The sequence below is a fragment of the Ailuropoda melanoleuca genome, chromosome 11, assembly GCF_002007445.2.
Source record: "Ailuropoda melanoleuca isolate Jingjing chromosome 11, ASM200744v2, whole genome shotgun sequence".
NCBI classification, from domain to species: Eukaryota; Metazoa; Chordata; class Mammalia; order Carnivora; family Ursidae; genus Ailuropoda; species Ailuropoda melanoleuca.
The window spans coordinates 75,542,617-75,555,346 of record NC_048228.1 but is presented as its reverse complement, the minus strand read 5'-3'; positions in this window follow the sequence as shown (position 1 = coordinate 75,555,346).

The window sequence follows — 12,730 nt, the reverse complement described above, 5'->3', positions numbered from 1 at the left end:
ATAGATGGTCACCTTCCAGTAGTGTCCTCACATGGCAGTAAAGAGCAAGAGCAAGCTCCCTGGTGTGTTGTCTTCTTTTAAAAGCCATTTACCCATTCTCTTACCCACCTTTCCCCAGGCAACCACCAGTTTGTTCTCTCCCTGTATTTGAGTCTGTTTGCTTGTTTCTTGGTTGGTGCCTTTTCTTATAAGGACACTAATCCCATAGGATCAGGGACCCATCCCATTGACCTCATTGAAACTTAATTACCTTCTAAAGGTCCTATCTATAAATATAGTTACCTTGGGGGTTAGAACCTCAACATATGAATTTTAAGGGGACAAAATTCAGTCTAAGCACTCACATAAGGCCTCCTATTCCCTCTCGTCCATTATCTTTATCTTCTTTTGAGTAGAAACTTTGAGGCCAGTGTGATCCCCTTAGGCTGAATATCTTTTGGTCTTGTCATCACAAAAGGTTAATTTATAAGCATGGAGACCCAGGGTTTCTTCTCTTCTGGCCCAGATATCACAACTTTCTGTCATCTACTCCTCCTTACATGCGTCTTCCTTCAGCTTTTCCTATCCAGGAAGTGTAACTGTCATAATACAAATAAATATCTTATCAGATAATAGAGGTGAGCCCCAACTCCTGAGTAATAAACTGAACACGTAGCTGTGTAGCCCTTCTGAATTTAATCTTGAATGTGAAGCATGAAACAAAAAATAATCTTAAATCATAAATGCCAATACCTTTCAAAAACCCCTTTTCTCCACCATAATGTGTATTTCTTCAAGCAGATTTTTTAGAAGTGGAAAGCTTTTAAAGGAAAGAGACAGACACAGAGTGGTGTATGCTTAGACACACATGAACTGCACGTACTAAGGGTGCGTGCATAATCTCTGAATCCTTACAAAACCCTTTCTAGTAAGTTCTTTTTAACCATTCTGTTTTAACTGAGAAAACTGAGGTTCACACAGAAGTGATTCTCTCAAGTTTACAAACTTTATATGTTAACAAAAATGGGATTCTAATCCAGCTTTGCTGGACACCAGACTGGAGGAAGATTCCCAAGTGAACCCAGAGTCATTACTTTACCATTTTTTCATATAAGAGCTAACTCTATAGTGCCAAGAATAGTAAATTTAGATCTGTCTAAATAAATAATATGAGTCCTTCTTTGTGTGAATGGATTTTTCCCTTCACCCCTGTGGCCTTGAAGCTCTAAGCCAAATGGGAATCCTAGTACATCAAGCTGATCATTCTATTGATGCACTTATATTTTCTTTTCTGACATTCTGTTTCTACTTATGTTTCCTATGTAAGACAATCTATTTTGAACTAACCTACTGAAATTTTCTTGGAAGGGAGTGAAGATATTAAGTTCAAACTGCCAATATTCTGCCTTACTTATTTCAGGAAAAATCTTGTGTTATGCAACTCCAAAAGTCTATGTTAGACACAAAAAATGTGTTTATAGCAAGAGGAGCCAAAGAAGTTAATATCTTTAAATTATACTCTTACTTGGTGAAGTTAAAAGTTAAAAAAAGTTACGCTTTTTTAAAGTATCAATTTAGAAAAAGCATTTTTCAAATTTTTGGAAGAGTCATGTAGACGTACTTTCATATATGGTTTGCTTATTTCTTTTACTCAACAAATATTTATTGAATGCTATACTTTGGGATAAATGCTGGAGATAAACATTGATTAAGTTCTCATAAAGTTTACAGTGCAATGAGAATGGCAAAGATTAATCAAATAACCACACAAGCATGCAAAATTAATCCTGACACATGCTAAAAAGCACAGACTTTATGTTATGGTGTCTATGATAAAAGGTATTGGACCAAGTCAGGAAGGTCAGGGAAGGCTTTAGCTGGTGTCCAAAAAATTAGAATTAATGAGGCAAAGAAGCGAAAGAGGCACACCATGGGAAGGGGAAATATCATTGTAAAGACGCTTACTGGAAAGCAGATGGCATCTTGACACTTAGGGAGACTCGAGGTCGTGGGTAGGAGGCAGATGGCATAATCATATTTAGGTTTTGAAAAGCTCATTCTGGCCACCGTGTAGACAATGGACTGGTAATTGTTAGGAGTCCATTGTAATAGTCTAGGTGAGTATTCAAGTTAGATAATGATAGCTAGAGATTCTTCCATATGCCTCAGTTACCTAAGCTACGGTTTTCATGAATTGGCTCCTGAAAAAAAATCAGGAAGGTACAAACATTTTGGGGGTCAGAAATTTGTTTTATGATTTTTTAACATTTTTCCCATTTTTAATTTTTGAAATAGTTTTAGATTTTTAAAAACCAGAGAATTCTCATATATTCTTCTATACTCTTCACATAGATTTCCACATGTTCTCATTTTATATAACCACATAAAATTTTCAAACCCAGGAAATTAATATTGATGCAACGCTATTAGCTAATTTGGATATCACATTCAAATCTGCCAATTGTCTTATGTATGTCTTATACCTGATCCAGACATTGATTTAGAGTCATATATTGCATTTAGTTGTCACCTTAGTTTCTTTTAATCCAGAATAGTTTCTCAACTTTGCCTTTCATAATCTTGACACTTGTGAAGAGTACTGGTCAGTTATTTTGTAGAATGACCTTCAGTTTGAGATTGTCTGATGTTTCCTCCTGATTAAGTTTAGGTTTGGCAAAAATATACAAAAACAAATAAAATTAAGTGCTTTTTGCCCTCTGTGCAGCATCATTTCAGGAGGCACATAGGGTCAATTTTCTCATTAATGGTGATATTAATTTTGATCACTTGGATAAGTGGTGGCTGCCATGCTTCTCCACTGGAGAATTACTGTCACTCTTTTTCTCTTTGTAGTTAGTAATTATATTGAGGGGATATAGTTGAAGACTATGTAAATACTGTTTTTCATCATTTTTGCTCACTGATTTTATCATCTATTGATGAGTCTTTCCTAAAACAATTATTATATGGTATTTGCTTAATAGTGAATTTTTCTCTCTTCATCATTTCTTCTAAATATATTGATTGGAATTCATGGTAAGGAAGAATTTTCCCTTTTTCCTCATTTATTTTTATTCAATTACATATTTATGTCATTTATTTATTTATTTTTATATTATTTATATTTGTGCCATTTATATTTAAATATATACCAAACATATTTATTTATTTTTTTATAATTTAATTATTTATTTATATCATTTATTTTTCTTTAGTCAATTATTTATTACATAAATACATTTATTTTTATTAAGTTTTTTATCTTTCAATTATTTATTTATATAATTTTTATTTATTTGTATCTCTATATTATATTTTTTACTTACTTATAAACTCACTGATACTTGGTTTATTCTGTAGGTTATAATCTATTGCAATCATTATTTTATTTTGTTCCTCGAATTGTCCTAGGTCTGGCATTTGGAAGTACCTCTGCATTGACTCCTGTTCTTTTGGACATGTCTCTATCATTAAAAAATAAGAAATTTACTTACTTCCTGGCACCACAACTTTGTCCAAGATTATCTTGTACTTTCCCTGTCCTAGTCCTATAATGCCATTTATTCAAGGAGAGCCAAAGAATCTCTAATATGTTGATCCTCAAAAAGGGCTCTCAATATACGATAAAATTAAATCCTACACTAGTCATATACTGATCTAAACATAAAAGTCATTCTTAATGGAGCAGAGTATCCTTAATTAGTTACGGAAAAGTAAAAACTCTTAAGAAAGCCAAAAAAATTTTTATAAACATTATAGAAAATAAATGTCTGTGATAGGAACTAGTTAAAATTTCAATCATTTTAACTCAGGCAGTGGGAATGAGATGGGGAGCTAGACAAAATACATGTGAGAGTAGCTTATTTCTAAAGCCCAATGTCCAAACAAGTATCTATGTGTCTAGAGAGATTCCTTAACACTATTTCCCTGAAGATTAATCCCATCCAAGAAAACTGCCCAGACTGCAGGGTTTGTCTTCTCCTGGAAATGTCAGGTCTGAGAATTATTTACAAAGCATTACATAGCAGGAGAACTAAAGGAGTCTGTCCATAAAAACCTAACTCTTGAAGCCTGAGATCGAGGCTTGTGGAGTGCAGGAAGTGATGGTTGGCCATACCACTTCACCAGCCTTTGCAGCATTTGGACAAATTAAATATTTGATTTAGCACATATTAGACGACCCCTGTGATAATGCAACTCCTCGCTGGGACTTGGCATGCGACTGAATGCTTAGGCAAGCGTAGTCTAGGAGAAAGTCGCTGAAATGTGTAGCAGCAAGTGCAAGAGGAAAACAGGGCCATAGAGCTTTGGAATATAACACATATAAATAGATATAGACACATGCTTACATATACATTAATATCAAGTATTTTTCTTTTTCAAAAGATTTTATTTATTTATTTGAGACAGAGAGAGCACAAGCAGAGGAGGATCAGAGGGAGAGGGAGAGGCGGACTCCCCACTGAGCAGGGAGACCGACATGGCGCTCCAGCCTAGGACCCTAAGATCGTAACCTGAGCTGAAGGCAAACGCTTAACCGATTGAGCCACCCAGGTGCCCCACATTAATATCAATTATTTTTCAACAAACACGAGTCAGGAGACAGTTAAAAAGGAAAGCAATGTTTAAACTGAACTGGCTATCTCCTTAAAAAAAACCTTAACATCCATGATTATTTTGGTGATCATTTTTTTAAAATAGAAAGTGGCTTTCTTCATCTGTTTTAAGACATGATTCATTTGTAGAGAACATATAAAAGAATCAGGAAGAGCTGTGATAGAGCAGATAGCTAGCTCCAGCTTCCTTTAGATATCTTCAGCTCACCTTCTCTTCTTGAACACTAGTGTGTAGACTTAAGAAGACCAAACAAAATTGCTAGTGTGAAGTCTCCAGTCTCCTACATAAAAGAGCTGATCCTGTAGTTTTCAGGGGCAATTTATGAAAGAATTTGTTCACTTAATGACATATCCATCTTCTTTAAGACATAGCTATAATTCTCTGTGTGTTCAGCCTGCTGCTTCAGATCTTAGAGATATTCAACTAAATCGAAAATAGCAGGTATATTTCTTAAACTAGAAACAGAAATAATTATGACTGTGTTTGAAGCCATTTTTAGCAGAGTGCTGGTGGGGCAAAAGAGGACACGATTTGCCATTAAAACCAATATTAAATGGTAAAAGAATTATTTATATAAATAGTTATGAGAAAATGGTACAAGTCATTTGATTTTTTTTAAGATTTTATTTATTTATTTGACAGAGATAGAGACAGCCAGCGAGAGAGGGAACACAAGCAGGGGGAGTGGGAGAGGAAGAAGCAGGCTCCTAGCGGAGGAGCCTGATGTGGGGCTCGATCCCATAACGCCGGGATCACGCCCTGAGCTGAAGGCAGACGCCGAACAGCTGTGCCACCCAGGCGCCCCAAGTCATTTGATTTTATCTTAGAAAATATTTATTTGAATATTTAGCTTATTTTTACGTTAGTTATATCCAAGTCTCTCTTACATTCAAGGGTGTGACATCCATGTGCAGGTTAGAAAGCCTGAGCTGTCTTATATCTGTCACTTTCTTTTAATGTCTACCTTAGTTCTCAGCTACTGAATGACTGAATGACTGTAGAATAAACTTTAAAAAATCCCAAGTAAAAGATACTAAGGAATGAAACTGTAGAAATTATATATAAAACTCATTTTAAAAGATTATAGTAGCGTTCTTCTGTTTTGAGTGATTCTCATCTTTGCTTTTAATTATTAATGCTTTGGTGGAGACCATAAGCCAAAATATTGTGAGGTGAGTATAAGACATGATATGCTGTACTTTCATAATATTTCCCCTTTCAAGGACGTTAATATTGGCATCAGATCTGTCAGGAGAAAATAGTCATAATTGCATGATGGAATAAATGATGAAATACCTTATTTATTGGAAGTAGAGAATGTGCAGAAATACAAAGGTAGGTTGAAACTTAAAAAATCACAACAAATCCACCCTGCCTCTTCTTTTCTTATTTTTCTTCCACTTCCCCCCTTTATTCGAAGTGTGACCTGGGTGTAGTAAAAATAATATTAATAATTCATTTTGAATGCTAGTCAAGAAGAAGTTGCATCAGCTTCTCATTTGAAGACTTTTGAAAGACAGATGTAGTTCAATTGCCTGAGCATCTAAATTGATTCTGTAATATAATTGCTGGAAGACCACAGATGAGGAAAATGATTTATGTCTCTCTATGCAATTTTTTCTAGTCCATGTCCATCATTTTGCTGAGATGGAAACATCTGAAAAGTTGTTATCTGTAGACTAAGCATCAAATAGAATTTGGCACTTTTCTATTGCATATGACTGAAATGCCTTTGGTTGGCATAGTTTGTATCCTACCTCTTCTTCTTAATAACGTTGGGAGAGCCAACTTTCCTGAACACTCATTATGGAAAAAGAGAGATATTGATAAATGCATGATCATAAATCAAAATGACTGAAAATTTCCAGTCATGGTACAGTACAAACATGAATATTTATGCCCCTAGGTAATAAATATTCTCCCTATAAATTAATAGGTTGGCATCTGATTTAGAAATCAGTATTTGTTAATTTTGTTGGCCTGAGTCTGTCCTCTGGGCAAACTAAATAAGATTTGCAGATCTGCAAAATTAAGAATCAGCTTAGAATAGCTTCTCCTGGTGACATCTGAAAGTAATATGTGGATAATACTTTTATACATCACTTGAGAAAAGCTAATACAAATATAAAGGTCTAGGAAGCCAGGAGTAGAATACAAGAAAACGTAGATCCTTCTAATTCAGAAACGAATCCACCTGCTTACTTCTCAATTAGTACAATGAATCCTCAAGAGTTTCTTAAAAAGTTACCACCTGATGACAAACAGATCGTCTCCAGTATTGTTTACTGGCACTGAACAGCTTTGTGCTTGCAGCACATTAAAAGCAACAACAACAACAACAAAAACTCATTGACTTTCAACAGCTGCAGAAAAATGTTTTTGTGAATGCGTATGACATACCTTCTGCAGCTTCCAGAACTACATCGTGGCATAGATAGTTGAGGGTTGGTTTCCTGAGAAAAGTAGAGACCTATGGGGACAAGGTTGCTGTCTAATAATTTTAAGCTGGACTTACGACATCCATTCAACAAACAGCACTATTCCATCTAGGTATACCCTCTGTGGATATTTCTCCCCCTGTACCTTCCCGTGAAGAAGGGCCTTTGCTACATAATCAAACGTGAGGAATAAACGTAATGCCCCGTGTGACCCTACTGGCGTATGCTATTGCTATTGTTATTGTAAATACTAGGCTTTCCTCTTAATATCGTCCTTGCTTCTGTTTGAAGAATTAGTACACAGTGAGGATTATGCTTTTGGGGTTGTGCCTTTCTCATTACTTTGGAAAGGAGACACCATAAAATATATTAGAATCAATGACACAATAAAACATATCAAGTGACAGTGTGTGATGTCTGACAATGTGTGACAATGTGTGGTATTTCTGTATCTGGGATTTTAGACATGTGCTCTGCCTTCTGGCAATTTCCCAATGAGACTTATGAAATAGCTCTGCCTTAGAGATATCTTTTTATCTTGACTGCTCTTTCCATCCAGGGGAATACATGAGTGAGAATTGGCTTTTTCCTCTGTGTAGCTCCTTTCCCATCAGATATGAAGAGAAATGGGGAAAAATGCCTCCATCTAGATTTGATGAAAGTATGAATCAGAGTTGCCTTGTTGCTCTGACTAGTTATAAAGTGGCCACTTGTGGAGTTATTTTTATATATATTTTTAAACTAGTAGAGATGTTTGTGGAAGAGTGTTCATAATCTGGTGAGAGTGTGGAAAAGTGAAAGGAACACCAGATTCACTGATCAACGACCCCAGTGGAACCCTGATCTCACGTATTTCATGGAGCTGTGTGATGCTGCTTTGTGATTTTTAGCTTGGCAATATTTAGAAAGTCCACAAATTACAGTGAGCCATCATTCTTTTATGTGTAAAATGGGAATAAGAATCACTTTACTGATGTGAGAAGTAAATGTGATATCTTGTGTGACTGTGATGGCTGGTGATAATGCTCAGTAAATATCAGCATTAGTTATTACAGTAAGTAAACTCAGAAAATGCATAGCAGGTAGTCAGATACCTCAAACTGAGTTTATTCTTTGTTATGAAAAAAGAACCCAAAGATTTCCTCTCAGTGTAAAAGATTTGCATGCTTCTATACCATGTGTTATTTCAGAAAAAATAAAAGATTGGAGGTATTAATACTTCTTGTGTGATATAGCTTTATGATATTACATTTTTCACACAAAGGTATTAATACCTTTGAAGTTTTCAGAGGACATACTATTTGTCCTTAAACATTGCCCAAGTTTGGGTTTCTGATAGGAGTGTTTAAAATCTAATTCTTAGTGATAGAACAATGAATGCATGCTGAAATTGGGTAGCAAATTTATCAGGTCAATAAATAATTAGTTGTGGATTTATACTGTGATTTAAGAAAATGTGCATATGGTTATGATTTGCGTAGAAGGAGAATGCAGCAAAATATTTTGCAGTTCTATTTTTCAAAATATCATAAATAGTTGGAGAACATGATTATTAGTCATATACTAACAATTTTCAGAATATTAGCATCCAAATGAAAATGTTCAGGTCTTATTAAAATATTCCAACTTTAAAACTAAAACCTTTATATGAAAATTCATCTTTTGTGTCATCCATTCATTCCACATGAATATTTATTGGGTCCCTGAATTTACAATGCAGAGAAAATGAGTTTCCAAGTTCATAGTTGTGGTTTATGTGGACTCCAAATTATTTCACCACTGAAAACAGTCAGAATAGAGGGCAGCTGGACAGGGATGGTATTTAAAAGACAACGTGTATTGATGTCCATGGTGTGGCGCTATCCAGCTTTCCAACCCCAGCTTGTGCCCCTCTTGTCCTATATGATCCAGCTACAGCTCTCTTCAACATAGCCCTATTATATCCCAATCTAGTTCTGAATGTAAACCATCTTTCAGTTCTTTATACAGCAACTTGGGGCAGTAACTTCCTCAAGGCCTTTGTGTACTCCCCTAAAGCATATTTCCTATTATGTCTGCCTTTCTGCATTTATGGGAATCCCCACATCATGAATTTCACCAACAAGTCCAAATCCCTGACTTCTTTGCATGAGGAAGCAGATCCATGATGAGGACTCACCGATCAGACCTACTCTCAGTAAACCCTCAAAAGCTCTGGACAGTGCTTCACTTTTTCCTGTCACTGCAGGAATGGAGATGTCTGGGTTTTGGTGACCATAGTAGCAGTTTTTCAGTGGTTAGGAAGTCAAGTTCTTCACACCAAAGTGACATTGGTGGGCAGAAGATATGGTTTACCCTGGTCCTGGTGGGTCAGCAGAAACATCACCAGCTGTTACTTTGTTGTGTGGGTTTGGATTTCGTCCTGGAATGCTTTGTCTCAGAGCCTGGCTCTCCATTCTTCCAGACAATGTTGTAAGTTACTTGATAGACTTTCAACACCTTCCGGGGACCAGCTAGAGTTAGCCTCTATTACTTGGCAACTGTGAATTCCGTTAAACATCCCCAGGAAAAGAGCCTCCTTCAGCTATTTTCTTTCTTAGTGTTGTTTCGTTTCCTTCTTAGCACTTAACGCAGGTTGACTTGATTTTTATGTCTCTAAAAGTTCTGTGCGCTTCTTCAGGGCCGAGGTAGCCTTCTTATGTACACTGTATCCCCTGCATCAAGTGTGGTACTTGACACTTAATAATCACTCAATAAAATATGAAGCAAAATATGGAGGATATGAAAGCTTTCATTTTTCTAAACTGGTATTGTTTGCCTGGTGAAGGAATTAATGAATTAAGAACCTTATCTCTTTCTGACTTCGTCTGATTTCCCCAGATTAAACGGAGCCTAGGCAAAGGTGTATGGTTTCTCCTGGATCAGGAGTACAATCCCAGGGAGCAGAAGTGAGGGACAAGGAGAACTAAGTAGGGCTCATGAGAGAGTCCACGTGAGAATGTGCTATTGAGTTGACTGCCAGGAGGTGAGTCTGACTATTTGATATTATTGAATCATTCAATGCAAAGCTGTATCCTTGTGTCTCAGGACAGTCCACTGGGAGAAAGGGGCAAGGGCTTATCAACAAAGGTATACTTCATGGAGTGCTAAATGTCCTTCCCTTTCGGGTTCACCTACAGGTATTCAGAAGCATCCTAAGCCCTCAATGGGAGCACCGGGGCAGCACACGAGAGCACACGAGCGCTGGCAAGAGGAAAGCTATGTGGCAAGGCCATGCCTACAGGAAGGGTACTGTAGCTCTCACAGAGCTTCTGGCTGTAGTGACAACTCAGATGAAAGAAAGGTAATATCCGAGAAGATCTCCGTACGAGAGGTGTAACACATTTTTCACTTCTCATACTGTACTTTGGGGAAATAGTTGGATTGAAAGCTTGCTCTGGGTGTTATGCGCAAATAATGAATCATGGATCACTACATCAAAAACTAAGGATATACTGTATGGTGACTAACGTAACAGAATAAAAAATTATTAAAAAAAATAAAGCTTGCTCTGAGCATGAGTGAAGGACATTCATAATATTTTTCCTTAGATCTTTTTTGGATGAGAATTGAGTCTCCAGCCAAATGGCCAAGGAAATGGCTCCTCATAATTTATACAGCAGATCTAGACCCCTGACCCCTTTCGATTAGTTCGAAGATGAGCACCTTGAACTTGCAACCTGTGGCAACTAGAGTCTCATTTTCGTGATGTGAAATTGGGAGTGGAGGAGCGAGGATTCGGTCTATTCCTTGGTGCTACATCTGTAACATTTAAAGGCAAAAGCTCACAAATAAAGTATTCTTATTGAATAAAATTGGAGGCAGTAGCATTCTGTTCTATGAAGTTAAAATCACAGCTTAGTGGGAGCACCTGTAACTATGTAAATGGAAAGCAAAGCCAGTGAGAACAACGCTAAACATATTAGCATTCCATTAAGTTAATATTCTTGCACCTTTCTTTCCTGGAGATTTAAGGCTTCAGAACTTAAAAGGTTTTCATATCCTCTTCCGATATCCTCCTAGTAATTATGTCTTTAGAGTTGCTCTCCTTCTAAATGCTCCAACTTTTCAGCATCACTCATATATTCTGTGGCACATTTTTGTTGACCCAGGATCAGGCTGACCCAATACCTTGCCCTCCCTTGCTGGTACATATTATTTTTGGTATTTGCCTGTATTTTTATTTATTTATAATTTTTGTGGACAAGAAATCCATACCCATGAAAAAAGTATGCAAGGGTGACAGTTTTCCTAATCCAAGAGTTTTCTTATTGTCACAAAATTTATCTTAAACTCTGCTTGAGAAATATAATTTGTGATTAGAGATATTTTTGTCTTGTGGGTTTAAAATAATGGGCAGCTTGGTGGCAGTGCTCGTGATTCTATAAGCTGAGAAATAAAGTGTAAGCAGAAATCAACATACGAGGATACCATCAAGTTAATGTTTTCCAGTTTCTCTTTTAAAGAATTTTGATTGCATTCCCACTATTAACAGCTAAATCCATAAGAAATGCAGGCTGTTCAAGACGATAGTATTTTCCTGCATCACTTTCTCACTTGACCTAGCAATGTGATAAAGTATCCACACTGGGGTCAGAAATATGTAATCTTATTTCCTCCACTTTAAATTTTCCTATTACATTTTTAAACTGCATTTATTAAGCCCAAGTTCAAATATTCAAATCTGTTTCAGAAAATATAGTTCAACACCCTTGACACTTAAAAAAAAACCTCTCTAAGTGCTTGCAAGATTCCTTCTCAGGTGATTTGGAAAAATACATAATAATGATAGTAATAATTACCTACTGCTTCCAAAACATATTACCAGTTATTAGGGCAATGCTGGTTTGAATGAAAATACATATAGAATGAGACAATCCTTTTTTTTTTTCCAGGCAGTCATGACAATTGGACGGTATGATTTACAGATTACAAGAATGGCTCTGGATGTAGACAAAGCTACATTTAGATTCTGGTTTTGCAATCAACATGCTTAACTTACTAACATGTGAACTTGAACTCTGTTTTCTCATCTTTGGTAGATTCCTACCCCTAAATAGTAGTTGTATAAAATAAATGAGATAAGGAGAGCTTAGGATATACTGAGCACTCAACATGCGACGGCCTAGGAGAGGTATCATAGCTTAGTGATTAAGAGCAGAGACTTTGGATTTCAATAAACCTACCACCTCCTCCTGCTTGTGTGATCTTGGGCAAGTCTATTGGTTCACAGAGATTTCATACCACAGTTGTGAAATGACGGCTATGATCTATATATATCACAGGGTTTTTTTCTTGGGTAAAAATTATATATGATACATGTAAAGTACTTAGGACAATACCTGAAACATGGTAAGTACTTAATAAACACTAGCTATAAGAGATTCAACTTCATCAGAAAGGATGCCGCTAGTTATACTGAGGCTCCTTGAAAATTTTATTAGGGTACTATTTGGATCTTACAATTCAAGTTTTTTACTTAAATGTAAGTAAGGGGAATTTTCAATGTATATCACCAGACTTAATTGATAAAAACATACTTTTTATTTTAATAACCGATATATTAATAAGGTAATAGTATCTACAAGACTTGCATTTTTTCCATTAGACAATATATATATATAAATATGTATATATATACTATATATATACACAATATATATGAAACACACATATAT